Genomic DNA, 27,980 nt, shown 5'->3' with positions numbered 1-27,980 from the left:
TGGTCCCAGGGGGGACAGAACACACCCAGAGACGACAGAGCGGGGCTCTGTCAAGGGAAAGACACGGGGCTAGCCGAGTAGGGTAGCAGGTACTGTGGAAATACACATATGGGGTCGCCGTGAGGGGACCAACACATATGGAACCCAGCCTACACACACGTTCCACAAGCATTCGGGTGCAGGCCTGGCGTCAGACGGCCGCAACGTCTGACACCGAAGGGGTGACGGAGGAGCTTGACAGGGTTCACCATTTCTGGGGAACACAACTGGAGAAGATAACGCACGAATCCAGCCATAGGCGGGAGTGACGTAGCAAGCTGACACGGGAACGGGCACTTCCCGTCTACCGGCCGTTGGAGGCGAGTACACGGGAAGAAACCGGCTCCACACGGAGGCTATAGAATCTAGCGAACGTGTTAGGTGTCGCCCAGCCCGCAGCTCTACAGATGTCTGTCAGCGAGGCGCCTTGAGCCAGCGCCCAGGAGGTGGCAACACTCCTTGTGGAGTGCGCTCGCAACCCGAACGGACAAGGCACGTCTTGCGATTGGTACGCTAAAGACGATAGCATCCACTATCCAGTGGGCTAACCTCTGCTTGGAGACAGCCTTTCCCTTCTGCTGCCTCCATAACAGACGAAGAGCTGCTCTGAGGTCCTAAAGCTTTGTGTCCGGTCAACATAAGCGCGAAGAGCGCGGACGGGACATAACAAAGCCAGGGCTGGGTCTGCCTCCTCCGAGGGCAGCGCTTGCAGGTTCACCACCTGGTCCCGAAAGGGAGTGGTAGGAACCTTGGGCACGTATCCGGGCCGGGGTCTCAGGATGACCGGGCCCGAATTCTAGGCACGATTCGTAGACCGAAGCGTATGCAGGTCCCCCACCCTCTTGATTGAGGCCAATGCAGTCAGGAGTACCGTCTTCATAGACAGGATTTTTAACTCAACGGACTACAAAGGCTCAAAAGGAGGGCCCTGAAGTGCTCTGAGCACCAGGGCTAAGTCCCAAGAGGGTAGCGAGATAGAACGAGGAGGATTTAATCTCCTCGCACCTCTGAGGAACCTGACGATTAAGTCGTGCTTCCCTAAGGTTTTCCCTTCAACTACATCGTGATACGCCACTATTGCTGCGACGTACACTTTCAGGGTGGAGGGAGACAGCCTTCGCTCCAACCCATCTTGTAGGAAAGAAAGCACAACAGTAATCGAACACTTCCGGGGGTCTTCTGGCGAGAAGAACACCACTCAACGAACAGGTTCCACTTCAGGGCATAGAGGCGCCTCGTAGAGGGGGCTCTAGCTGAAGTGATGGTGTCTACCACTGCCTGTGGCAGGCCACCTAGAACCTCCGTGTCCCGTCCAGGGACCAGACATGGAGTTTCCAGAGGTCTGGACGCAGGTGCCATAGAGTGCCTCCTCCCTGAGAAAGAAGGTCCTTCCTCAGGGGAATCGGCCAGGGTGGGGCTGTCGCGAGGAGTGTAAGTTCGGGGAACCAGGTCCGGTTGGGCCAGTAGGGCGCAACTAGCAAGACCTGCTCCTCGTCCTCCCTGACCTTGCACAGAGTCTGTGCTAGAAGGCTCACTGGGGGAAACGCATATTTGTGTAGGTCCCGGGGCCAGCTGTGCGCCAGTGCATCTGTGCCGAGGGTACCCCCGTTCAGGGAATAGTACCACTGGCAATGGGACGAGTCCGGAGTGGCAAACAGGTCTACCTGTGCGGCTCCGAAAAGGTCCCATATCAGCTGGACGCTCCGGGGTGGAGTCGCCACTCTCCCGGAAGTGGACACTGACGAGAGAGCTTGTCGGCTGTCTGGTTCAGCACACCTGGGATGTGAATGGCACGAAGCGACCTCAGATGCTTCTGACTCCACAGGAGGAGGTGGCGGGCGAGTTGGAGCATGCGACGGGAGCGCAGACCACCCTGACGGTTGATGTACGCAACGGCCGGAGTGCTGTCCGTGCGGACCAGTACGTGTTTGTGCTGAAGCAGCTTCTTGAAGCAAATTAGCGCAAGACGTACTGTCATTAACTCCAGGCAATTGATATGCCAATGCAGCTGGGGCCCCGTCCACAGACCCGAGACTGCATGCCCGTTGTACGTGGCCCCCCAACCCATGGCTGAGGCATCTGTGAATACCACAACATGCCTGGACACCTGTCTTAAGGGCACTCCAGCCCGTAAGAACGAGGGGTCGGACCAAGGGTTGAAGGTTGGGCGACAGTACGGGGTAACTGGGACCGATACTGGCCGCTCTGCCATGCCCACCTCGGGACTCGGTCGTGTAGCCAGCGCTGAAGCGGTCTCATATGAAGCAATCCGAGCGGCGTTACCGCGGCTGCAGATGCCATATGCCCCAGGAGCCTCTGAAAGAATTTCAGTGGGACCGCCGTCCTGCTCTTGAATGTATTCAAGCAGTTCAACACTGACTGGACTCGTTCCTGTGTGAGGCGCGCAGTCCGATTGACCGAATCCAGCTCCATGTCGAGATAAGAGATCCTCTGCGTGGGACAGAGTTTGCTCTTCTCTCGGTTGACCCGAAGGCCCAACAGGCTGAGGTGACGGAGCACCAGGTGCCTGTGTTCGCATAACTGCTCCCGAGACTGGGCGAGTATAAGCCAGTCGTCGAGATAGTTGAGAATGCGAACGCCGCGTTCTCGGAGTGGAACAATGGCTGCCTCCACGACTTTCGTAAAGACGCGGGGCGACAGGGACAGCCCGAAGGGCAAGACTTTGTACTGATATGCCTTCCCCTCGAACGCAAAGCATAAGAACGGTCTGTGTCGAGGGAGAATAGAGACATGAAAGTACGCGTCCTTCAGGTCGATTGCTGCAAACCAATCTTGGGGACGGATGCATTCGAAAATGCATTTCTGCGTTAGCATTCTGAACGGAAGCTTGTGCAGGGCCCGTTTCAGAACACGCAGGTCCAAGATTGGCCGTAACCCACCGCCTTTCTTGGGTACAATGAAGTAGGGGCTGTAGAACCCCGACTTCATATCGGCTGGAGGAACCGGCTCGACCGCGTCCTTCGCCAGTAGGACATCGATCTCTGACCGCAAGACATGGGCATCACTGCTCCGCACGGAGGTGAAGAGGATGCCCTTGTGCTTGGGAGGCCCTTACGCGAACTGAGTCGCGTAGCCGAGTCTGATAGTACGGATGAGCCAGCGAGACGGTCTGGGGGCTCTCTTAGCCAGGCCCCCAGAAGCCGTGCAAGCGGGACCAATGGCACCACAGACGTACCCGGGGTGGGGCAGCGAGATGGAACGCTCAGACCCAACCCGGACGGCCCGGAGGCGACCCGGAGTGGGTCTGATCGTTCCAGGGTGGGGCAGTGTGTGGGAGAGAAGGCCCGGGGGCGTCCTCTAGCCTCACACCACCCCCTGGCGAAGAAGAGAGGGGAAGCCAGGAGTGGCAAGGCCCGGGGGCGTCGCACACAGCCGGCTTGAGCCTCTCTGGGCCCAGGGACAAAGGAAACTGCTCTGAGAACGTGGGTACCGCTGGACTCCGGAGAGCCAGCGGCAGGACCGAAACCGAAAAATATATTCTCCCCCCGGTCCTCCTCCGGGGGAGGGAGGGGTGCGGACACTGACTCCCTGAGCAGTTCCCCTCTTGCTGGGCTGCCCGTTTCAGGGCCGCTTGCCCTTGTGCTTGCCAGCGGACTTTGCGGGACCCTGGACGGGTTGGGCGCCTCCCTTGCGCCCGGCCACCTGCTGCCTGGGTGGAGGCTGCTGCTTGGCTTAGCAGGGGCGGAGGCGGACGCAGGGAGACACCCTCGGCGACAAGCAGATGGAGGTGCTGCGGACAACGACTGGGTGGAGGCAGCAGCTGGTCGTCGTGGCAGGAAGGTTTTTTTTTTATTTTTTATTTATTATTATTTTTTACCTCCACCTGCTTCTGGGCCACCAAGAACTGCTGGGCACAGTTCTCGATGACGTCGCCGAAGAGGCCAGCCTGACAGACAGGGGCGTTGAGGAACCGAACTTTGTCGGGCTCACGCATATCTGCCAGGTTAGCCCCAGCTTTCTGGACCACTAGTGTGGACATCGCCTGACCCAGGGAGCGTGCAGTGACTTCCGTCACCCGGAGGGCGAGGTCCATCACAACACGCAGTTCCTGCATAACCCCTGGGTCGGGACTACCCTCGTGCATGCAGGACAGAGGGCAGTGAGAGAGGGAAAAAACTTAAAACATTATGGCCCTTTTGGCGTTCCATATTTTGGCACCAAATAGTTCCACACTGCTAAGTTTTTCCAATGCACATCCGGGCAGCCACCCCAGAAAGCATGGCTGTCAACTCTGAATCTGATTCAGTATGAGCACACTATTATAGTGGGAAACTCAGCATCATCATTTCCAGCGCATAACAGCCCTCTCTCCGATGCAGCAATTGACATCTGTCCTTCGCCAGAGCCCCAAATGAAACGCTAGGTCCCCCCTTTTTTCAAAAAAGGACCTGCAATCCCATCCGTAAGCTACCAGCAGGCATGTGAGACAATGAGCGTGGCCGTCCGACTTGACGGCACACGGCGCGCTGAACACTCAAGCCTCCAAGAAGAGGCACGGTGAACAAAGCGCCGACGTGGTCATGTTCTCATAAGGGAACATGAACCACCCACGAACAAAGTCTCAGCATGCTTGTGATGCGATAGAGGAGTGGGGGCCCACGGGGAATGTACCCGGCGGGGAAGCCCCACTATAATCCTCAGGCCACCAAGACTTATTAGCCAAAGTAGACCTTTTCCGGTGCACCAGAAAAGGAACTAGATCGGGGAATAAGCAATGGGACTCAACCCCGTTTGAGGTATCACAGTCTCGACCGCGCACCAGAGGACCGAGTGACGCGCTGGGTTGCCATGGCAACCCCCGCTGTCAGCCGGCGCCAGACGGCACACGGCGCGCTGAACGCTCGAGCCCGAACAACGCGCCGACGTGACCACGTTCTCCTGGGAGAACGCGGATCACCCACGAACCCAATCTCACATGTTTATATGCGAGAGAGATCGTGGCCGTCAAATGAGGACAGGAAACAACCGCATCCAGAAACACACGGTTTGAATGACATCTTGAAAAAGACGCAGGGTCAAACCATGTTGCTCTTTTTAGAAGGAAATGCTCTTTTAGAAGTGCTGAAGCGCTCAGGGAGATGACCGCGGCTCACAGCAGTCCGATTGCAAGCCTGCATGTGAGCACTCAAGAACGGAAACGCCCAGCCAACCAACACAGGAACAAGTGTATGTTGCAGCGGCCGCTCGCTGACTCGCGCCGTCACACCAGCACCCAGGTAAGAGAGCGATCCTCCTCGAGACTCGTTTAAACACTCTTCGCAGAAACAGCTTGATACAGCAAACCGTTCGGCTCCGAAGTTAAAAGCAATATGCGGTACTCCACTTCCGTGTTTATACCCGCGGTGCGGGGCGGTGCGTGGACCGCATGCCAATACAATTGGCTCGTTTCTAATACACTCGAAGTAGACTGGTCTCTGAAGACAGATCCCAATTCGTCGGTCAGTTCCGACGTACGTCGAACGTGACCGACTGAAAGGGAACCCTAAATAACGACTTACATAGTGATGACGATTTCAAAACAAGGCATCATGAAGCTTCGAAGCGTTATGAATCAGCAAGTCGATTCAGCGGTTTGAATCGCCAAATTTCAGCAGTTTGGCGGTTTGACACGCGATCCGAATCATCATTCGGCTCACTGATTCATAACGCTACGAAGCTTCATGATGCCTTGTTTTGAAATCGTCATCACTATGTAAGTCGTTATTTAGGGTTTTTTTGCGCACAAAAACTATTGTCGCCGATTCATAAAGTTATTTTAGAACCACTGTAGTGAGATGGACGTTGTAACGACGTCTTTAGTACCTTTTAAGGGTCTTGAGAGTGAACCGTGCCATTGTGTCAATGGAGGCCTTTCAGAGCCATCAGATTTCAACTAAAATATCTTCATTTCTGTTCCGAAGATGAACGGAGGTCTGACGGGTGTCGAACGACATAAGGGTAAGTAATTAATGACAGAATTTTCATTTTTGGGTGAACTAACCCTTTAAACTCTCATGAACGGCTGTGGGAGCGGCTTCACTGACTGAAAGTGTGAATTGTGGTCACTGTTGCTCATTCAGCAGATGATCATCACACTTACAATCACTCTCAATTATCCAGGTGCAAATGTTTGCTCAAATAGTCGTTCATGAAAAAAGTTTTGACTTCCAACTGATATTTGATTTTCTCTATCATGAGATATGGCTTGTCATAGATTGATTAAAAATCATCATGAGCTAAACTGCTCCATAGATGGCCATGTTCTCTACGGTCAACTAAGGCTCATGAAGGTTTTGGCAAACACAGTCCTGGTCAGAGTAGCTCCAACCCACATTAAACACACCTCTGCTGAAAAAAGCTATTTCATGCATTTTGACTTAAAGACACTGTTAACCCTTGTGTTATGTTGCGGGTCAATTTGACCCGTTTTGATTTTTAAGTTGTCAGAAATATCAGTTAACCTATGTTTTTTTTCTTTAAATTTTGTGACTTTTTCTCATTTAGGGTCATGAACATGCATGCAAAATTTCAACACGCTGATGTGTTTTGACATATACACACACATTTACTGTTACGTTCGTGATGTTCACGGGTCAATTTGACCCGCATATTTTAATGTTCTAAGGCAATTGTAGAGACCCAAAATAATAACATTTCTTGGTTATAGTTTGTTATTTTAGTCTTTTACTAACCTATGAAGCTAAAAAAATGTGCTTTTCCCCATTTTTTCAATACAGAAATATTTTTTGTATGCCACAAATGGTAAAAATGAGCTATAATTTCTTTTTTCAATCTATCTGAAATACTATCTAACCCACATTGTTTTTCTTGAAATTGTGTGACCTTTTCTCATTTAGGGTCATTAACATGCATGCAAAGTTTCAACATGATAATGCGTTGTGAAATGTGATTATCAAAATTTTATACACTCTTGCTGTTTGTGGGTCAATTTGACCCGTATAGGACAGCTGTTCAAAAGCAACTGTACAGACACAAAATACAAAACACTTTGTTGTATGTCAGAGCTCTTCAACTATTAACAACTTCATGAAGCAGTGTTTTGAAATCAGCCATCACTGTATAAATCATAAAAGTAAAGTTTAAAACAAGTTATAGAAGTTTATGAACATGAAAATATATAACATATATATTTTTATTTTATATAAAATATACATTTTACAAAACATGTTAAATTCTAAAACCTCATGAAAATCAAAGCTAAATATCTGAAATTCTGTACCAAATTTTAGGTTGATATCTCAAAAAAAAAAAAAGTTTTTGTGCACAGTACCAACATTTTCCACTAGATGACATGTAGACTCTTCGATTTCCATATATGGTTTGAGTGATCTGAACGTTATATTTTCATACTTTTCAAAATATCTTTGAAGTAGACATCCTATTGAGAAGTAGTTTGGGCAGTAATGTTAATATTTGATTTGAATTCAATCTCTAAAATGCATATAAAAAAAACATATGGACAGAGTCAAAACGTGCGTTATAGTTTGGTACCGCATCACAAATGACAAATCTATTGCTATTTATCTCCTGCTCTGTCATCTCTTTTGAAAATCAGTCACCAAATATGAAAATTAGAGTCTGAAAGCTTTCAAATGCTATATAGTTGGTCAAGATTACTTTAGGTTTAGACTAAGATAGTATTGTTCTAAATGTATAAAGGCAAGTGTCCTAAGGGCCAATCTTAAAAATAAAAATAAAAATGGTTAAAAGTTATTTTTATAAATCGTAAATTCAGATATTTATTCTTTGTAATGTGTGAAAAGTATTGATATTAAAAGTTAATTGTTTGTACCTGATTGTATGTGCTTTTTCATAGTGTGATTTTTGGGGAATTGTATTGAATCCAATTAGGGTCAATTTGACCCGGACCATAAGGGGTGTAAGCAGAAATCGAACAGTGCACAAGGGTTAAAGAGTTGATTCTCATACTAAACATGGCCAAAATGTCAAAAATTAGTTGGACGTATAACAGAGTATTTCTGTTCTATTTCTATGATAAAACTAAAGACTCTTGGCAGATATAAATGATGCAGTACTACTCTAGGTACTCAAGATTAACACGAGACTGGCAGAAACTGTGTGTGTTACTCCCCCTTTAATCAGTGTCATGGGTAAACTGGTAGAACGTGTCAAAGCATAAAAGGAATTGTCAAAAAATCTGTTGATCTTTTGAAAATGACTAACTAATTCTCTCTGTATTCTTGATTTCCTGAGGCACAACTTAATCAAACGTAGCATTAGTTATGGCAGGTCACGTTAGTTAAGCTCGCATCATCTGATTGTCAGCTGATATACGGCTACCCATAGAAATACAATGTCTATCACAGCAAATATATAAGCTCCTTCAGTATATCAGCAGCTATCACATTCTCCAGAACTAATTTATCCTCCTCCATCCCCAGCTCCACCTCTCGTCCAGTCAGGATTTGGTATTCTGATTCCCCTTGAATCAGACTAAATTCCTGAATTATTTTGTACATTAAATATTAACATTAATGATATCTGTAATACATTATGTTGGTTCTGTTCTGTTTACCCTAAGGGGGGTTATCGCTGCTAGGCTGCGTGGATGCGCAGGGAGTTCTTGCCCAGAACAGAACCATACCGCCAATCCAAACTTTGAGCTAACTGTCAATCATCTTTGACGATAGAGGTCCTGACAGAAATAGATTTGATAGTTGATTAAACCTATATATTTCAATTTCTGAATCAACTCTTCTCTTTCATTGGTAACTACTACACAATGTAGAAGTACAACCCCAAATCAGAAAAAGTTGGGACAGTATGGAAAACGCAAAAATAAAATAAAGAAGTGATTTCTAAATTTACTTTGACTTGTATTTCATTGCAGACAATATGAACACAAAATATTTCATGTTTTGTCTGGTCAACTTCATGTCATTTGTAAATATACATCCTTTCCTGTCATTCAGACCTGCAACACATTTAAAAAAAAGTTGGGACAGGAGCAATTTAGGGCTAGTAATGAGGTAAAATGGTTAAATAATGATGTGATTTGAAACAGGTGATGTCAACAGGTGATTGTTATTATGATTTGGTACAAAAGCAGCATCCAAGAAAGGTCTAATCCTTTAGGAGCAAAGATGGGCCGAGGATCGCCAGTTTACCAACAAATACGTGAGAAAATTATTGAAATGTTTAAAAACAATGTTCCTCAAAGAAAGATAGGAAGAGATTTGGATTTTTCACATTCAACAGTGCATAACATAATTAAAAGATTATGAAGCGCCGTCGACTTCTCTGGGCTCGGAAGTATCTGGGATGGACCATCACACAGTGGAAACATGTACTGTGGTCAGATGAATCAGTATTTGAGGTATTTTTTGGGAGGAATGGACGCCGTGTGCTCCGGACCAAAGAAGAAAAGGATCATCCAGACTGTTACCAGCAAGCAACAAGTCCAAAAGCCTGTCAGTGCCCTTGGCAAAGGTAACTTGCACTTCTGTGAAGGCACCATTAATGCTGAAAAGTACTTAGAGATTTTGGAGCATAATATGCTGCCTTCAAGAAGACATCTTTTCAAGAAGACCCCGTACTGTTGCCCACCTTAAGACTTGTTTGCAGGAAGAATGGGACAAAATGACACCTGAAACACTTCATCACTTGGTGTCTTCAGTCCCTAAATGTCTTTTAAGTGTTGTGAAAAGGAATGGCAACATTACAAAGTGGTAAATGCTTTACTGTCCCAACTTTTTTTGAAATGTGTTGCAGGTCTGAATGACAGGAAAGGATGCATATTTACAAATGACATGAAGTTGACCAGACAAAACATGAAATATTTTGTGTTCATATTGTCTGCAATGAAGTCAAAGTAAATTTAGAAATCACTTCTTTTTTTTTTTTTTGCGTTTTCCATACTGTCCCAACTTTTTCTGGTTTGGGGTTGTATATTCACACCCTATATGATGCATTATGAGTTATGATGCATATCAGAACATGCAAGAAACATATGTTGAGATGTGCATCGAATATTATTTTCATGTTTTTTTAAAATCATTTTAGGATCAATTAAATGACTATTAAAAGTTAATAACCACAAAACCTTGTGCAATGTTCACATGGAGGCCTGAAATATGATTATTTATTTAATCTGATCATTAAATACATTTATATTCTAAATGAGTAATGTGAGTAATAAGGCATCTTAAAAAGAACTTGTTGTACTACATTATATTTTAAGACATGTTTAGAATTTAGAATTTATTAATGATAATGGGAACAGAAAATACAGATTCCTATTATTAAAACACAGACAGATAAATGTTTAGCTGTGTAAATACATCTATTGATGCTACTGGACACATCTTCAGTGATGTTCCTGGAATCATTGGGTGTTTCGGGTCTTTCAACATCATACACCCTCATCCAGGCGATCCAGCTGAGGCTGATTAGACCTCAGCTTGTGTCCAGTTGGCAAATCTGGCTACTTTGCCCCCATGGATCTCCTCTCTTGAGCCATATCCATCTTGAAGCTTTCTCTGCTGCTTCAGTGGTGTTGTAGATGGCTCTTCTTCTCCTCCCTCCATCGATACCTAAAAGACTGAAGGCTCTGAATAGGGATCGGGCCGCAAAGCCCCTGCTTCCGACCTCGATTGGGAGACACCTTGCTCTCCATCCTGCATCTCGACACTTGCTGACCAGTCCCTCATTCTTGGCGAGCTTCCTTTCAAAGGCCTCTTCCAAGCGATCTTCCCAAGGGACTGTTAGCTCCAACAGAACCACTTGTTTGGTGGACTCAGATAAGAGGACAATGTCTGGTCTTAAGGTGGTAACAATGTGGTTGGGGAACTTGAGTTGCTGCTCCAGGTCCACTAACAGCTGCCAGTCCCTCGCAGTGGCCAAGATGCCTGCTGATGCTTTTGCAGCTGGTCTTGGCTGCTCTCCATGCTCTGATGAAGGTGATGACTTTCTTTGAGAGGCAGGAGCGCTTGGCCCACTCAACTCCTGCAGCAATGGCCTTCAGCACCTGGTCATGTCTCCACCTATACCTCCCCTCTCCCAGTGCCTTAGGGCAGCAACTCAGAATGTGCTCTAGTGGTCCACACCTGGAGCACAGTGGACATGCTGCTGACTCCACTTTGCCCCATATGTGAAGGTTTGATGGCCTGGGAAGCACATCATATACCGCCTGGATGAGAAACTTTATCGGCTGTGGCTCTGCCTTCCACAGCTCTGCCCATGTCACCTTCCTCTCAATCGCATTCTCTTATCTTATCCAGGCACCCTGTTGCCTCATTCCCACTGTCCTGCAGGTTCTCTCCTCCTCAACCACTGCTCTCACCTCCTCCTGGACTAGGCGACGCCTTTCCTTCCCTTTGGTGGTGTCAATATGGGGAGTTGAAAAGGAACCCAGTCCAGCCCTGCCTCTTGTTACCACTCCCACCAGCCTGTTGTGATGTACTCTTGACTCTGCTTGTCGAACAGCCCCCTCTGCCTTCCACTTCCGGCCAGTCCTATCTTCAATCCCAGCCTTTGCCACCTTTGGATCGCTTGAGTCCCTATATTGCAACACATCCCTGGCTCTTGTTACCTTGAACTCCTCTTCCAAGGACTTGAGTGGTAGTTGCAGTTTATTGCGGTGCCCATAGAGTGCGATGCTGCTTAGACTTCTTGGAAGCCCCAGCCATTTTCTGAGGTAGCTGCTGACCTTCCTCTCTAAAGTTTCCACAGTCGAGATTGGCACTTCATAGACGAGGAGTGGCCACAGGATCCTGGGAAGAATGCCATGCTGGTATAGCCAAGCTTTGAACTTCCCTGGCAATCCGGACCGATCCACTGACTTCAGCCATCTGTCCAGCTCAGTGCAGGTTGCCTGGATGGATGCTGTGTCCCTCAGGGTGCTGTCAAACACCTTGCCTTAGCTCTTGACAGGCTTCTCAGTGACGGTCGGGATTGTTTCCCCTGCGACACTGAACCGGAACTTGTCATCTACCTTTCCTCCTTTCAGCACCATTGATCTCGACTTTGCTGGTTTAAAACGCATTCGTGCCCACTCTATTAGTTTTTCAAGACCCTTTAGAATCCACCGGCAGCCTGGGACTGACTCTGTGGTGACTGTGAGGTCGTCCATAAATGCTCTTATTGGTGGCTGATGTTGGGCTGACTTTGTCTTTGGCCCCCTGCACTCTGGTTCAGCATACTTTATAAGCATATTCATGGCCAGGGAGAACAGAATTACGGAGATGGTACAGCCTGTGATGATACCGATCTCGATCTTGTGCCAGCCTGATGTCACTGCTCCTGAAGAGGTTCTCATCCTGAAGTTGTTGTAATAATCAGCGATGAGGTCTCTGACCCTAGTGGGGACGTAATGTTTTGTCAGAGTGTGCTGCACAAGCTTGTGTGGTATTGAGCCACATCCATTTGCCAGATCAAGCCACAGCACTGACAGATTGCCCTTGTTCTCTCTGGCCTCTCTGATGAGCTGCGTCACCACCCATGTATGTTCCAAGCATCCAGGCATTCCTGTGATTCCCCCCTTCTGAACTGATGTATCGATAAAACAATTCTTTGAGAGGAAGGTGCACAGCCTGTTGGAGACAGCACTGAAGAAGATCTTGGCTTCCACACACAACAGAGAAATAATGCGCAACTGGTCTATCTTCTTAGAGTTCTCCTCCTTTGGAATCCAGACCCCTTCTGCAACTCTCCACTGGTCAGGAATCCTTCCCCTCCTCCAGATGACAGGTAGGATCTTCCACAGGCGCAGCAGGAGTTTAGGACAGTTCTTGTACACTTTGTGTGAAGTGCCGCTTGGTCCTGGAGCAGAGCTTGCTCGCGCTTTCCCGACAACCTCTCGAACCTCCTTCAGCTGCAGCTCTGCCATATTGAACTGCACACTTGGCCCTGCAGGATCTATCAGCGTGCTGCACTCTCCCAACTCCTGTTCTCTCGCTGGGTCACTGTATGTTTCCTTCAGGTGGTGATCAATCTCCTCCTTAGAGCAAACCAGCTGGCCGCTACGCCTCTGTCCTAGCAGCTCCTTAGTGAACTTAAAGGGGTTGGCAATGAATGCAGCTCGCTTTCGGGCTCTTTCACGGCGGCGCCTCCGGTGCCACTCTGCCCGGCGGAGGATCCTGATCTTTTTTCGTAGGATGCACATCAGCTGTGCCAAGCCAGTGCGCTCCTCCTCCCCTGCCTGCTTGTATTGTCGGTTTAGGTTCTTCATCTCCTGCCTGATGTTGTGGATTCTCTCCTCCCGTTGGTTCTTTGAGTGAGATCCTTTGGAGCCTCCTCCCTTCACCTCTTCACCAAACCGTTCGGATGCGATGCTGACGATAATTGTTGTCATGACTTGCAGTTTCCTGTCAACATCTCCCATCATCGTGGCCTCCAGAATCTGGTCGACATCGATGTCAAATTGGTTCCAGAGTGAGGTCATGTTCGCTGCTGGCCACTTGATCCGGCTCCTCTCAGACTTGATGCTGGAGGGAGTCATTTGCAACACTTGGAGTTTCCGGGCACTGTGGGGTGACTCCGGGCCTGGCTCCTCCTGTGTCTCACCAGGTTGAACACCTGTGCGTTGTGTTGGTCCTGTCCCCACCAGACACTTCATCTTCCCTTGGTGAATCTTTAGGCCTCGCTCGTTCTTACAGATCTTGCCACATGTACACTGCTTACTCGTATTCGTTTGTCCCTTGCCTTGGTCTAGTGCCGTTAAATCCGTCCGATTGGGGTGCTCATCCTCCCCCCCTCTCGGGCACCCCTGAGGGTATTTTTTCCTTAGGTTCATCGTAGCTTTTTTTGGGAGTCCCCCTCACAGAAGACACAGATCGGGTTGCCAGCCCGTTCTGCCCCAGTTACCGTCTCTCCGAGCTGTCACTGACTCTCCAGTAGTCACCACGCTTTCGTGGTCTTTCCTGGTCGTCACTGATTGAATCAGATTACAGCTGTGTAAATACATCTATTGATGCTACTGGACACATCTTCAGTGATGTTCCTGAAATCATTGGGTGTTTCGGGTCTTTCAACATCATACACCCTCATCCAGGCGACCCAGCTGAGGCTGATCAGACCTCAGCTTGTGTCCAGTTGGCGAATCTAGCTACTTTGCCCCCATGGATCTCCTCTCTTGAGCCATATCCATCTTGAAGTTTTCTCTGCTGCTTCAGTGGTGTTGTAGATGGCTGTGTTTAGAATTTAGAATTTATTAATGATAATGGGAAGAGAAAATACAGATTCCTATTATTAAAACACAGACAGATAAATGTTTAGGATTTTTTTTTATCCCAAAATAACATGCAATATGAATTGATAACGACTGATTTCAAGCTTAAGTACCTGTATGCTCTGCCAGTGGGTACGCAAATACTTGGTAACGTTAACTGAAATGGAAGACAGACGGATTTACAGATTAGTTTTAACTCACTCTAACATTAGCGTGTTTGTGTCTTGATGCATATATGACGACATGACAGACATGATATTCAGTGCTAAGACCAAGCCACGTACAGATTAAGTAATTCACACCAACATAGGGCGAATAAAAAGTTTAAACGCTTCCCCACCTCAGTCTGCAAAAAGCACTGCGCGCTACAACAAGACACTTAAACGCACTTAATAAAGCGCGTGCGTCACACAAACGGAATTCTTAACGCGTAGTATAGCACAGCCACTTTTACCGTTTTCAATGAAAGGACAAAACGTAATGCCACACTTAATGCTTTCAAAACAAATATAAAATTACCATTTGAAGAATTCTCTCATCTGCGCAGAAAAAAGCACAAATGTGGCTGCTTAGACCTCCTCTGCAGTTTCAGTGCCAGACTCGTTGCATACGTTAACCAGGCCTCTGCATGACTGGGGACGGGAATGCATAATTTCATGAAGGCTGTAAACAAACAAAAATGAAAGAAGCTAAAAGTGTATATAACAAATTGTAAACACATCCCAACAAAATTATTTTAATTGTAAAATCACCTTCATCCAGGAAATCAAATCGGTATGAGAAACGTTCACATTCTTCAGTAACGTTACATCTCATCATCTCATGAATTTGACGATCTTCCTTAATCCTGGCAAAAACGCACAGTAATCATTTCTAAATGTATTAACCACCATATTTGACTAAAAATGTTAACAAATGTACTTAATATTTCATTTTAGAAAGAGAAAAGCAGTTCCACCTACCGATCTCGGTCGAATGAAGATTAAATGGCGTCGTCGTCTGGCAGAGGCAGCAGTCATCGAAGGGCGGAGTCGTTTACACGTAATCAAATTGTATTTTACATTAACAGAACTTAAAATAAAATTATTTTTGATTAACTGAAAATGTTAAACTATGTCAAGTCATTATAGTATATTGAATCAATAGGCATAATTTGTGTGTCATCCGAGCTCAATAAAATAACAATTACAAGTAAAAAGTCTAACAGCATCTCAGAACTTGATTTTTTATATCACAACAATATATATATATTTAAGTTATGACTAAAGGTCCCCTGAATTAGTTTTTAGAGTGCTGCAGCTGAAAGTCCGCACCAAGGTCCGAACCGAAGTTCATGTTTTGATACATTTTATACATTTGGTTAGTTTTATTTTGGTTTCACATTGCAATTATGCGAGCGCACTAAAGAACTTTACATGACACACTTGCGTCCACTCGTCATCATCTATGTGGGCTGCATCTGGACATTGATTGGTTTGTAAACAGACGTGTGTCTGATGTCAGCGTCTTTGACAAGAATGAATGAAACGATGCATATCGTTGCCACTATTGAACAGTGCGCATTGCTTGACTATTTTCTTTTCATTACGTTTAAAAGTGGACATTTCAAGCTTTATATACACATATTTCTCATGTTTGTGAGACAAGTAACTGCTGAGTTTCGGTTTATTTGAGACATGCTCCAGTTCATGTGCAAAGCATGTGATCGCTCCCGCGATTATTGTCTGCTATAGACTATTTGCTTCTTATTTATTAAATCCAGGCAATTATCTGATTAAACGTTGATTGAAATTAAGATACAATTTATACAAAACTTTAAATTCACATTAAAGAAAGTTTTTTTTAAGCAAAATCATACAAAATTTATTTCAAAATTATTTCTGACCTTCTGTCTTCTGACATATTGTGCATCTTTTCACTTTTGATAATCAATGTAGCCTAGATGACATTTAAAAATAACATTATAATACTTAAAGGCTAACTTCAGTGATTTAGCATAAAGCTTTGTATTTAAACTGGGTCATTTATGTAGTAGAAATGTGAAATTATTTTTTAATTTGGTGCCTTCTAGACTGAGAAAAGACAGAAAATGTATTTTTGTCTCATGTGGATGAAAGTCAACGACTCCCAGAATGCACTTGCTTCGCTGCCCTACGAGGCCACTCCGTACACGTCTTTTTGATCTTCATAGTAATACAATCATTTTGTTCAGTTAGAGAATAAACACTACAATTCAAAACTGAACGCGTGTTTTCGCAGACGCAGCAGTGTCAGATCTCATTCCTCACGAAGAGCTGAGCAGAGCTGAGGGAACGTTAAGCGCCAGTCTGGCACGTTTTCAGATCGCATATGGAAGCTAAACTATCACAAGAATTCATTGAAAAGTTGAAACACTCACTTTACTCTGCACCGCGCTCCATTATTATGAATGTCCGTTCGGCCGTCTGTCTTAACGTTACATTCTGTGGGTGAGATCTCTCCCCTATGGGCGGGTTGATAACACGCGGAACAGCTCCATCTAGTGGCTGTAGTCTTTGCCTCTGGCCAAAAAATCCTCCGATGACGCAAAATGACGATATTTGCGTCATCGGAGGAATTTTTCCAGAAATAAAATGCATAATTCTCTCGTCTCAGGGGGATATGAGGGGGGAAAGTACCATAATTTGAATATACTACCGGGTTTCTACTGATACAAAGCCTAATGCTAAACCACTGAAGTGACCCTTTAAACATAAACAGGAACTTCCTGTAAATGCTCTGAAAGTACGAACCATACAGAAAATGCTTTCACACTAGAAACGAACCAAACCTTTGTTCAGTTTGATCTGGACCGAGTCTACATCTTTTCGTCTGACCAAATTTCGTCTGTTTCACGCCTGTAATTTTGATTCGGACCAAACTGAAAAGTCCGAAAATCCGGACCAATCAAGGTAGGTGTGAAAGCGCCCTTGGTTTCATTATCATGGACTTTTAGTTTGTTTTGACCAGTTCCCTGTCTTCCTTTGTTCAGATTTCCCACCACTCTTTAGTTGTCCTGATAATCAATTTAATAAGCACAAGTGTTTATCATTATTTCACTCATTTGGCTTGTACTGAAGTTGCAGTCTTTTCAGTGTTCAGTTGTCAGTTCTCATTAAAGCCTGACTTCTGTTATTTGAGTTTGCTAGAGTGGATTATTAAAGCCTTTGAATCTGATCTTCATCTTCTTTGCGCATTCCTGCAACTGTGAATTGGAAATGGCATCCCTATGAGGGGCAATAACATTTTGAGAGGAGAGACGGTGTTTTTGTTCCAGTATGGCAGAGACCTGGAGCATCACTTGGAGGAGTTCCTCGACATTTGCCACCTTGACACCTGCGACGACGTCTAATTGGAGGGATTTCGGTGTAGAGCTTGTTTTTCGTCATGCCCTGTGGTGATCCCTGCTGTACCCTTGAAAGTTACATCAACTTTATGCTGTGAGCGAAAAGATCCGCGTTCACAGTGGGTGAAGCAGAGACTAACAGCAGCCTTGTCCAGCCGCACCTTACTGAAATCACGCAAACAGACCGAGCACACAGCCCACCAACACACTACACCATGGAGATGACTATGATGTTAAATTGTAACATTGTAATTTTCATTGTATGTTGTAGAGACTGTTTTTAATGGGTTCCAAGCACTTATCCAATTTAATTGTAGTTTTACATGGTGTCATTAACGGTTAAGGATCGGTTTATTGGCCTCTGTTAACAGTCCTGAAAAAAATGGTAGAACAGATCCTGATTTATGTATAAAGAAAACAAAAGTACAAGTTTTGGACAGTTTACGGCACATCAGTTGATCTGCACAAAGACAAAAGAGTAATGTCAATGTTTTATAATGAAAATGTGAATAGGAATGATATTGTTTGAGGGGTTAATGGGATATTGTAAGCCATGAACTGCTGAGTACTGATCTTTCTTCTGGCTCTTTAAGTGTAAAAAAAAAAGTCTGTAATGTCTGTAAAGATGTAATTTGGGGGCTCGTGCTCAAGAGATTATTGTTTATTTCTGGGGTTTCCTGAAATGTATTTATGCATTATATTGATTTTAGCAAAGATAAACATTGGTTGTGTGCTTTCTTTTTTTGACAGATCATGACAAGATCGTTGAAGTTGCCAAGCTCAGCACAGAAGAGGCCGTTCTATACAAGTCATGTCTGAAAACTATGAGTTTTATACTGTGAATTCAACATTCAAAAAGGGGCAAGAGCAAGTGTTGCTCAGATTATAGTCTGTGTGTCCTTGAGCAAGGCACTTTACTCCACGTTGCTCCAGGGGGATTGTCCCTGTAATAAGTGCACTGTAAGTCGCTTTGGATAAAAGCGTCTGCCAAATGCATAAATGTAAATGTAAATGTAGTCTTTGCAAACTCCTAACTCTAAGGCTAGTGATGACACTCATAATCACAGATTTGTAGAAAAAACGAGGATCCTAAAGATAAGGACTTTGATGATCTTGATGTAGTGGTGTCGGAAGACTCTGAAAGTGGTCAACTGTCTTTTGGGTGAACTGTCTTATATGTAAATTGAACATATTGATACATTATAACCTGCAAGTTTTGCTACGGCACTATTTTACCATTGTTGCCTTTTTTTCCTCATTTATCCGATCAGGAGAAATAAAAGAAACAACTCTAGTGAGAATGATGAAGAGAATTACTTCATTGAGAAGCAAGAGACTGGAAAACAAACAAACGAAGTGACTTAAAAGAGGCTTCATCAAAGTAAACGAGGAATATCAATGGTTCGCCATTAGGGGGCGATGATCTCACTGAACACATGAACTAATGTCTATTTAGTTGTTACCTGATCTCAGATCAGTTTTATAAAGTTGTAGACATTTGTAATGACATTTTTGAATAATAAAAAGAAGAAGACTATATTGAATAGGCCTGACTAGACACGTTCTCCTGAATTTTCATTTTTGGGTAACTATTATTTTAATGTAAATGGAGGTTTGCACCTTGAATTTGTAACAAATATAAAAGATTCAGGTCAGCTCAGACCTTTTGGCTGCTGCAGTAAAAACACTCTGCTTATGTGACACATTTATTTAGAAATTGAGGAAAACAGAATGGAGTAACACATATTTTTCATATACACTTGTCCAGACTTGGAAATCACTAAAATCAAATTCAATATTGTCCATATTGAGTAGAAACCAAGACAAAATCAAACTATATTATGGATGAACGTTATGGATCTGCCGACTTAGACGCCGTCGGGCAATGCTTTTTCTCATGAGTCTGTAGACTAGATGATTGGCTGAATCTCATCCCACATGAAGAGCACTGGTGCGGCTTCTCTCCAGTGTGAACTCTCTCATGAGCTTTCAGGCTTCCTGAATGAGAGAAACTCTTTCCACAGTGTGAGCACTTGTACGGTTTCTCTCCAGTGTGAATTCTCTGGTGTCTTTTTAAGTCACCTGATGTACTGAAGGTCTTCCCACAGTCAAAGCACATATAAGGTCTCACACCAGTATGAACTTTAAGGTGTGCTCTCAAGTCTGATGCCACAACAAATGTTTTCTCACACTGATCACAGCTGAATGATCTCACTCCAGAGTGACGGTGCAGATGCTCTTTGAGATTGTTTTTTGTGAGTGAAACTCTTTCCACACTCAGAGCAGGTGAAAGATCCTTTGACTCCAGATTTTCCAGCTTGTTTTTGTGTGAAATTCTCTTCAGTCTTTGAAACGACTGCATCTCCATCTTCATTTTTGAAATTATGAGGTTTTTGAAACAGATGTTCGTCTTCATTTTTATATGCCCGTTCTTTATCTTCACTTTTGAAATTATGTTTGTCTTCATTCACTTCCATCAGGTCTAAAATCAACATATTACATTCAGTTAAAAAAGGACAAATGAGAAACAAAGAAATAAAGTCCATTCTTAATTTAGCACAAATCTAGTCTACTACTGAGTCTACTACACTGTAAAAAATGACCGTAGAATTAACACCAAAAAGTTGTAAAATCACAACATAAATAAACTGTAAATGAAAATACAATGCAAAGTTGTTTATTTGACAATATTTTTGTGTTGACAGTTAGATCAAATAAAGCTGTAGATTTTACAGGAAGAATACGTTAACAAAACCAGATTTGTATGTAGAAATTATGTATTTTTATTGTTTTGAGAAAATAAAACTGTAAATTTAAAAACAATGTGGTGCTTTTTTAAATTGAAAAAGCAATTTTTAAACAAGACCATAATATTTAAATAGCCTATTCTCATACCATTTTTTTACTATAGGTTAAAATTGCCTATAGGTGATTGAAGATGCTATAGACAGTCTAATGTCATAAGTGGCTGTTTGCCATATTGTCAGGGAAACTTTATTAACACCGGTATTATGAGATTGCGAATGGAAAACGCAGCTCTGGAACCAGTCAAATGGATCTGGAAGAGGACTTACCGCCCATTGGAATTTCTCATGGATATCTCATACAACACAACGATCATCTTATCGGTAACGGTAAGTAAACAATAGTATTTTTTCGCCTTGCTATGTTAGGAAAATTTACTTTACAAGGACTTTGCAAGCAAATATGTCAAATAGGGAATGTAAAGGTACGCAGTGTTGCATTATACGTGGGCTCTTTACAAGCACGATCTATGTTTATATTTTCTATGACCTTTAAAAGTGGGTGACACATGTGTTTGGCTAAAACGAGGTAAAATTAAAGAACGGAAGAGCTGGAGAAGTTGAAAGAAAAAGAGAAGGGGCCATACCGGGAGAAACTGGCAAAAAACGTTATTTGGACAAACTGTTTGCGATAAACAACATGATCAATATGATTTAGAAGCACAAGACTGGATTACTGATCCCCTCACATATCCGGACATCGTTAGCTTGCTATTTTCAGCATATGTTAAAGGTAGGCTATAGTTCACTTTAAAATTAAAATTCTGTCATCATATTCTCACCCTCAAGTTGTTTCAAACCTGTATGGTTTATTTCTTCTGCTGAACACACAGGAAGATATTTTGAAGAATGTCAGTAACCAAATAGTTAACTGGTCCCATTGACTTCCATTGTATAATTTTATTCTTTCTATGGAAGTCAATGGGACCATTTAACTGTTTATTTACTGACATTCTTCAAAAATATCTTCCATTGTGTTCAGAAGAAATTCGTACAGCTTTGAAACAACTTGAGGGTGAGTATGATGACAGAATTTTCATTTTGAAGTGAACTGTACCTTAAGTTTTCATTGGTTGTGTAAGAAAAAAATGACACATGTAAAAATGAGGGTATTTGGTAACGTTACATTATTTTTAAATAATTGTATGCATCTTTGCCCATCCCAGCAATGTGTACTTAAAGGGTCTTTGTTGATGCAATCAGTACAGAAACAAATGTATATGCAGTCACTTAATGTATTTATTAAGCAGTTAACTTATATAAAAACTTGATTTACAAACATTTGAAATAGATGTACAGAATATCAACGCAAATTGTTAATTGAAAACAAAATAAACTATACCAATTTGATTCATCATGCAATGTGGCCTAGCTTTATCATCTGCTCTAACATGAACCAAATTCAACATCATGCATCAACTAAGTTATACTAAGTTAATGTTGCGTAGTCATCAAGGAATCAGTAACGTTACACCTTTTGCTTTGTACAACTTTTAACAAACATTTTTCCTCCTGATTGCGGTTAAAACCACGCGATCCGGAGTCAGCTCCTCGAAACTGTTTCCCTTTTTGTTTTTCCAAGAAGTAACTTAGCTGCTAACGTTAACATTAACGTAGTTTTCCGTTGTTCAGTTTCCTCCATATACGATCCTGTGACCTGCTGTGGCAGTTCTTTAACGTTAGATCGAGGAGCACTGACCAACCATATCGACGTTTATTAAAATCTCGACAGAAAATCCAAGCACAGCCTCCAACACACAAATTGATACGGCGTGACGTCACCTTCTCAACGCAGCTCCGCCCATCAACTTCTGTTAACGTTAGTTCAGTGCAGAGCAGTTGTGTTCTTGCTTGGCTTCATCAAGTTCAACACCCACACTGTGTCGAGCGCGGTTTCTGATGCTGATCAACACTGTCGTCAGAGAGAAAAGGGTATTTAGTCAAAAGAAACGTCGTCTCTTTTAGTAATTTCACGTTAAATGTATAGTTGAAGAGAGAGAGTGTTTATAAACCCTGTTTCTGCATTTCATGTCGATTTTTTTCATTACCTGTCTCTCCCGCCATTTTAGGTTAAAGTTTTAGCAGCTAAATAAATACCTATCACTGAAGATAGACCTAAGACCTTTTTACAGTCTATAAGACCTAACCTTACTCAACTGTCAGGTTAAAGTCGTCAACGAGAAAAGGTAATTTAATCAAAAGAAACGTTAATTGTGTTTTTGTAGGTTCACGTTAAATTTATAGTTAAAGAGCGAGTGTTTAGAAACCCTATTTTTCTGCATTTCATGTCGATTTTTTTTATTATCTGTCTCTTCTGCCATTTTAGGTAACGTTAGAAGCTAAATAAATATCACTGAAGCATTAACGTTATAACGTTAGATAGACTTACTCAACTGTCCGTCAAAGAGAAAAGGTAATTTAGTCAAAAGAAACGTTGTGTCTTTTTGTAGTTTCACGTTAACGTTAACTTAAATGTATAGCAGCAGTTGAAGAGCGAGCGTTTATAAACCCTAACGTTAGATGTTTCTGTATTTCATGTCGATTTTTTCATTATCTGTCTCTCCCGCCATTTTAGGTTAAAAAGCTTTAGCAGCTAAATAAATATCACTGAAGCATTATAGGCTTACTCAACTGTCTAGGTTAAGTCGTCAAAGAGAAAATGCAATTTAATCAAAAGAAACGTTGTGGCTTTTTTTGTAAGTTCATGTTAAAGGTATAGCAGCTAACGTTAGCTGCTAGTTAAAGAGCGATTTTCTGTCTCTCCCGCCATTTTAGGCTAAAGTTTTAGCAGCTAAATAAATATGAAGCATTAACGTTATAACGTTAGACCTACTCAACTGTCAGGTTAAGTCGTCAAAGAGAAAAGGTAATTTAGTCCAAAGAAACGTGTCTTTTTGTAGTTTCACGTTAAATGTATAACGTGGTTAAAGAGCGAGTGTTAATAAACCCTATTTTTCTGCAATTCATGTCGGTTTCTTCATTATCTGTCTCTCCCGCCATTTTAGGTTAAAAAGTTTTAGCAGCTAATTTAATATCACTGAAGCATTATAGGCTTACTCAACTGTCAGGTTAAGTCGAAAAGATGCGTTTTAGTTAAAAGAAACAACGTTTTACTTATTTCACTAACATAACTTAATAAATAGGTGGGCAACCGTTCAATTTACAGTATGTTTCTGCATTTACTGCTGGCTGTTAGCTAATAGCTATTTTTCTTACTTCTGTTTTAAGCTCCCCATGCTGACTTAAACATTGTGGTCTACGGTAATAAGAAGGTAAGTTAGTTTTGAACATGATTAATTGTCGTTTTTGCGGCAGAACATTGCAAACGTTGAGGGGTTATGTGTTGCACTGTAAGGTTCATAGAAACGAACCACGCTGTGTTTTTAAGTGTGAGAGCACTGATTGCAGGCAGACATTTTGCACATATGCAGCATTTAAGGGTCACTTCTATCGAAAGCACAATGTGCCATGTATCAAATTTTATTTGTGCCATGTCGCTGTGTTCAGAACGATTTCAGACCGTGCAGGAACTTCTTGTACACTTAAAAAGGCATTTAGTGGAGGGAAGATCTGTGACATGTCCAGTGGCCGATTGTCAAAGCACATTTACTTTGAAGTCATCATTTACTGCTCATTTGTCTAGGATATATCCGCAATGTCCAGTTAATAACATAAATGTTATTTACAGAGACATCACACCCCAGTGCTCAGCCACTGCTTTTGAAGAGGCTTCCCAGAATTTAGATGGTGCAACAGAAGAAGAAGGCACTGAATTGCCACCAAATTTCAATGAAACATTTCTTAGGAATGTTAGCTTGTTCCATCTTAAACTGCAAGGGCAGCTCCTACTTCCAGCTTCAACAATACAAATAATTGTTGAAGAAATGCAAAATGTACATGAATTAGGCCTTGATTACACTTTGAGCAAATTACATTCACTCTTGAAAGATGAGTTAAATGTAACTGATGATGTCATGGGAAAAATATGTGATTGTATTAAGAATTCTGATCTGTTCTCTTCATCTCACAAAGGCCCACTGAGAACAACCCATGCAAGAGCTCAGACATTCAAACGCATGTTTAAATATGTAGAGCCCAAAGTAGTTAGATTAGGATATGATGAAAATATGAGACAAAGGAATGCTTATTACATACCTGTGAAGCAAACATTGATTAGCTTACTAGAATCAGAATTTTGGAAGAATTCAGTTCTGCAACAGTCAAATGAAACGGATGCATGCGTTCTTAGTGACATTTGTGATGGAAAAGCCTTCAAGTCCAACCAGTTCTGCATTGCAAACCCAGGAGGCCTGAAACTTATTTTATACCAAGATGCATTTGAAGTAGTCAATCCTCTAGGCTCAGCGAAAAAGACACACAAAGTTCTCGCTGTTTATCTCTCTGTGGCAAATTTGCCTGTTCATGTGCGGTCCAACACGGATCATATGTCCCTAGTCTTGCTGTGTGGCGAGAATGACCTAAAACAATTTGGATGTGCTAAAGTTTTTGCTGACATGTTATTGGATCTGAAAGATTTAGAAGAAAATGGAGTCACTGCAGGAGGGGAAACGGTCAGAGGGGCTTTGTACTGTATTGCAGGGGATAATTTAGGGTCACACGGCATTGGTGGGTTTACTGAAAACTTTAGTCATTCTCGTTATTTTTGCAGGTACTGTGAAGTCACCAGAGACGAATTTCAGAAGGAACCCCATCTTTGCGGACAGCAACGAACCGCTGATACCTACAATGCTGCTGTCGCCTCTCTGTCTGAGGAGAGCAGAGAAGTCAAAGGAATAAAACAGAGGTCAGTTTTCAATGATTTGCCAAACTTTCATGTATGCCAACCTGGTCTCCCACCTTGTTTAGGCCATGACATTTTTGAGGGTGTTTTGTCCTATGATCTTGCTCTGTACTTGAAGTATTTCATTAAAGAAAGAAAATGGTTCACGTATACCCAATTGAACAGACGAATCAAACAATTCAAGTACAAAGGTTCTGATGCTTTCACCAAGCCATGCTCTGTCAAATCTGGTGCACTCAAACTCTCTGGTCAAGCTGTCCAGAACTGGAATTTTTTGAGGTTGCTACCTGTTCTAATTGGCGACAAGGTGCAAAATGCAGATGATGACGTGTGGCAGTTGACTCTCCTGCTCAAAGATATTGTCGATATGGTTTGTGCGCAAAAGATTTCGTTATCACAGGTAGCTTATCTTGACATCATAATCCAAGAGTATCTGGATTCAAGAAAATGTTTCCTCAAATTACTCTAAAACCAAAACACCATTACTTAAGGCATTATCCCTCGCTAATTCTGAAATTTGGCCCCCTTATCAGATTATGGACGATGCGTTTCGAAAGTAAACACAGCTATTTTAAGAGATGTGCCAGGCATTTGAAAAACTTCAAGAACATTTTCCTAACTTTTTCTGAAAGGCATCAGATGTTTCAGGCATATGTCTCGGCAGGACCAGGATGCAGTGTGCTTCTGCAAATTAAAAATGGTTGTGCTTTTATACCCAACCTTTACAGTGACACACTCAATCATGCTGTTAGTGAATTTGGATTTTCAGAAAATGATACCATTGTCTCCGCAGAAATTCAGTACAAAGGAACATCATACAAGAAGGGCAATTTCCTAGTCTTGAATAATGATGAGTCCATGGAATTTGGGGAGCTTGTCATCATTTTAGTTAAGGATAATGCCACTGTGTATTTTCTTATGGACACACACAAATCTGACCATCTTCCCAAAAACCACCTGTACTCTGTGACACAACAAAGTACAGGAATGCAGTGTGTTAACATTAATTACTTGGTAGATTTTTATCCATTGACATCATACATCATTGATGGACACACAGTCATTCCACTGAAACACAGCGTTTTGTCATAGTGATCTTGGCCATGTTTGAATAATTATTACTAATAATTAAATATTAGTTATAGTTGGCCAGAAATGGTGAATGGAATTATACATTTAGCCTTAAAGGATTAGTTCACCACAAAATGGAAATTTCTTAATTTACTCACCCCAATGCCATCCAAGATATCCATGTCTTTCTTCAGTGTAAAAGAAATTTAAGTTTGAGGAAAACATTTCTGGTTTTATCTTCACATAATGGATTTAAATTGTTCTCAACGTTATGCAGTCTATTTCAATGCAGTTTCAAAAGTCTTTGTGCTTCAACGGGCTCTGCAGGTTACCAGCTGAGGACGAGGGGGTTCCCTTTCGAAAGGGAACTCTCGCTGCGTCTAGCTGACGCTATGGGGAAACGCCCTCGGCGTGACTGGTGTCTGAAGCTACTATCGAATCACGGCAAAGTCTTTGACCGACGTCAGCCCATGACGTCATCAATGTGCGACCCGGAAGTATAAAAGGGCGCCGTGCCAACACATACACATCTTTCTCGTCTTCAGGGACTGTCTGTTTGAACTGCTATATGAGTTAAGGTAAAACAAATTCAATTATTAATACACACAAGTGTGTATTTACTGCCTGGGATCAAGAGCATGCACAGTCAAGTTCATTTGAAGTTGTTTGTGTGTGAGTGTGAGCAGTTTTCAATCTGAGATCGCTCCACTCTAGTCTGGCTTTTTTCCTGAGGGAAGAAAGTTTGGCATCTGGGACTGGATGATGCTGTCCCGTTCAAGCTGAGGCTGAGCGTTGGCATACATCATGGGTTCTCAGATGGCTAACGAGACTAAACAGCAAGTGCTCTTAGGGATGGCTGGTGAGAGTGGTATGAATCCTCTCAGCCACCCTGACCGTGTATGCTGAGCTGATGAATGTTATGGAACGTACTGCAGGCAGGCTGCGGCTGCCATGTTGGCGCGTTAGAGGAGAGATCGCTCGTGGTAGATTGTACGATCGTTTTCTCCTTGGCCATAAACCATCAGCTCAGATGAGCCTTCCATTCCTTCTTGATCTTCTTACAGAGATCGAGAGGGCATGGAAGAATCCATATTCGACCCAATATTCATCAGCATCAGCGTTTAACTTCGCTGATGTCGAGGGGATAGGGGAATATGGATATGTGTTGAGGCTACCGACGGGCGAGGAAAGTTTGTGGACTTTTCTCGCGTTTCGTGGGCATCAACACTGAGAGCTCAAACTGTGCTTTAATGGCAGGGGCATACACGGCAGCGGGTCAGGCTGGTGCTGCTTTTCACACCATGGCGGTGTTTCAGGCGTACCAGGCGGACCTGCTGGAGGATCTCGACCAGGGGGCCGGGCTGTCCCCTGAGGCGGTTGCTGAGCTGCGCCGCACCACAGATCTTGCTCTCCGGGCCACCAAGCAGACTGCTGCTGCCATCGGCCGCTCTATGGCGGCTATGGTGGTCGCCGAGAGGCATCTGTGGCTGAGCCTGGCTGATATCGGGGAGAAAGAGAAAGGCTTTCTCCTCGTTTCGCCGTCTGAATTTTTCGGCACCTCCGTTGAGGCGGGGGTTGGAAAGTTCAGGGAGGCGAAGGCGCGTTCAGCGGCATTTAAGACATGCATACCGCTGAGATCCGCGCCCCCACCCAGGCAGGCGGGACCTGGTCCTTCACGGTCTGAGGACCGTA

The sequence above is a fragment of the Gobio gobio genome, assembly GCF_949357685.1.
Source record: "Gobio gobio genome assembly, chromosome: 14".
Lineage (NCBI taxonomy): Eukaryota > Metazoa > Chordata > Actinopteri > Cypriniformes > Gobionidae > Gobio > Gobio gobio.
This window is presented reverse-complemented; position numbering follows the sequence as displayed.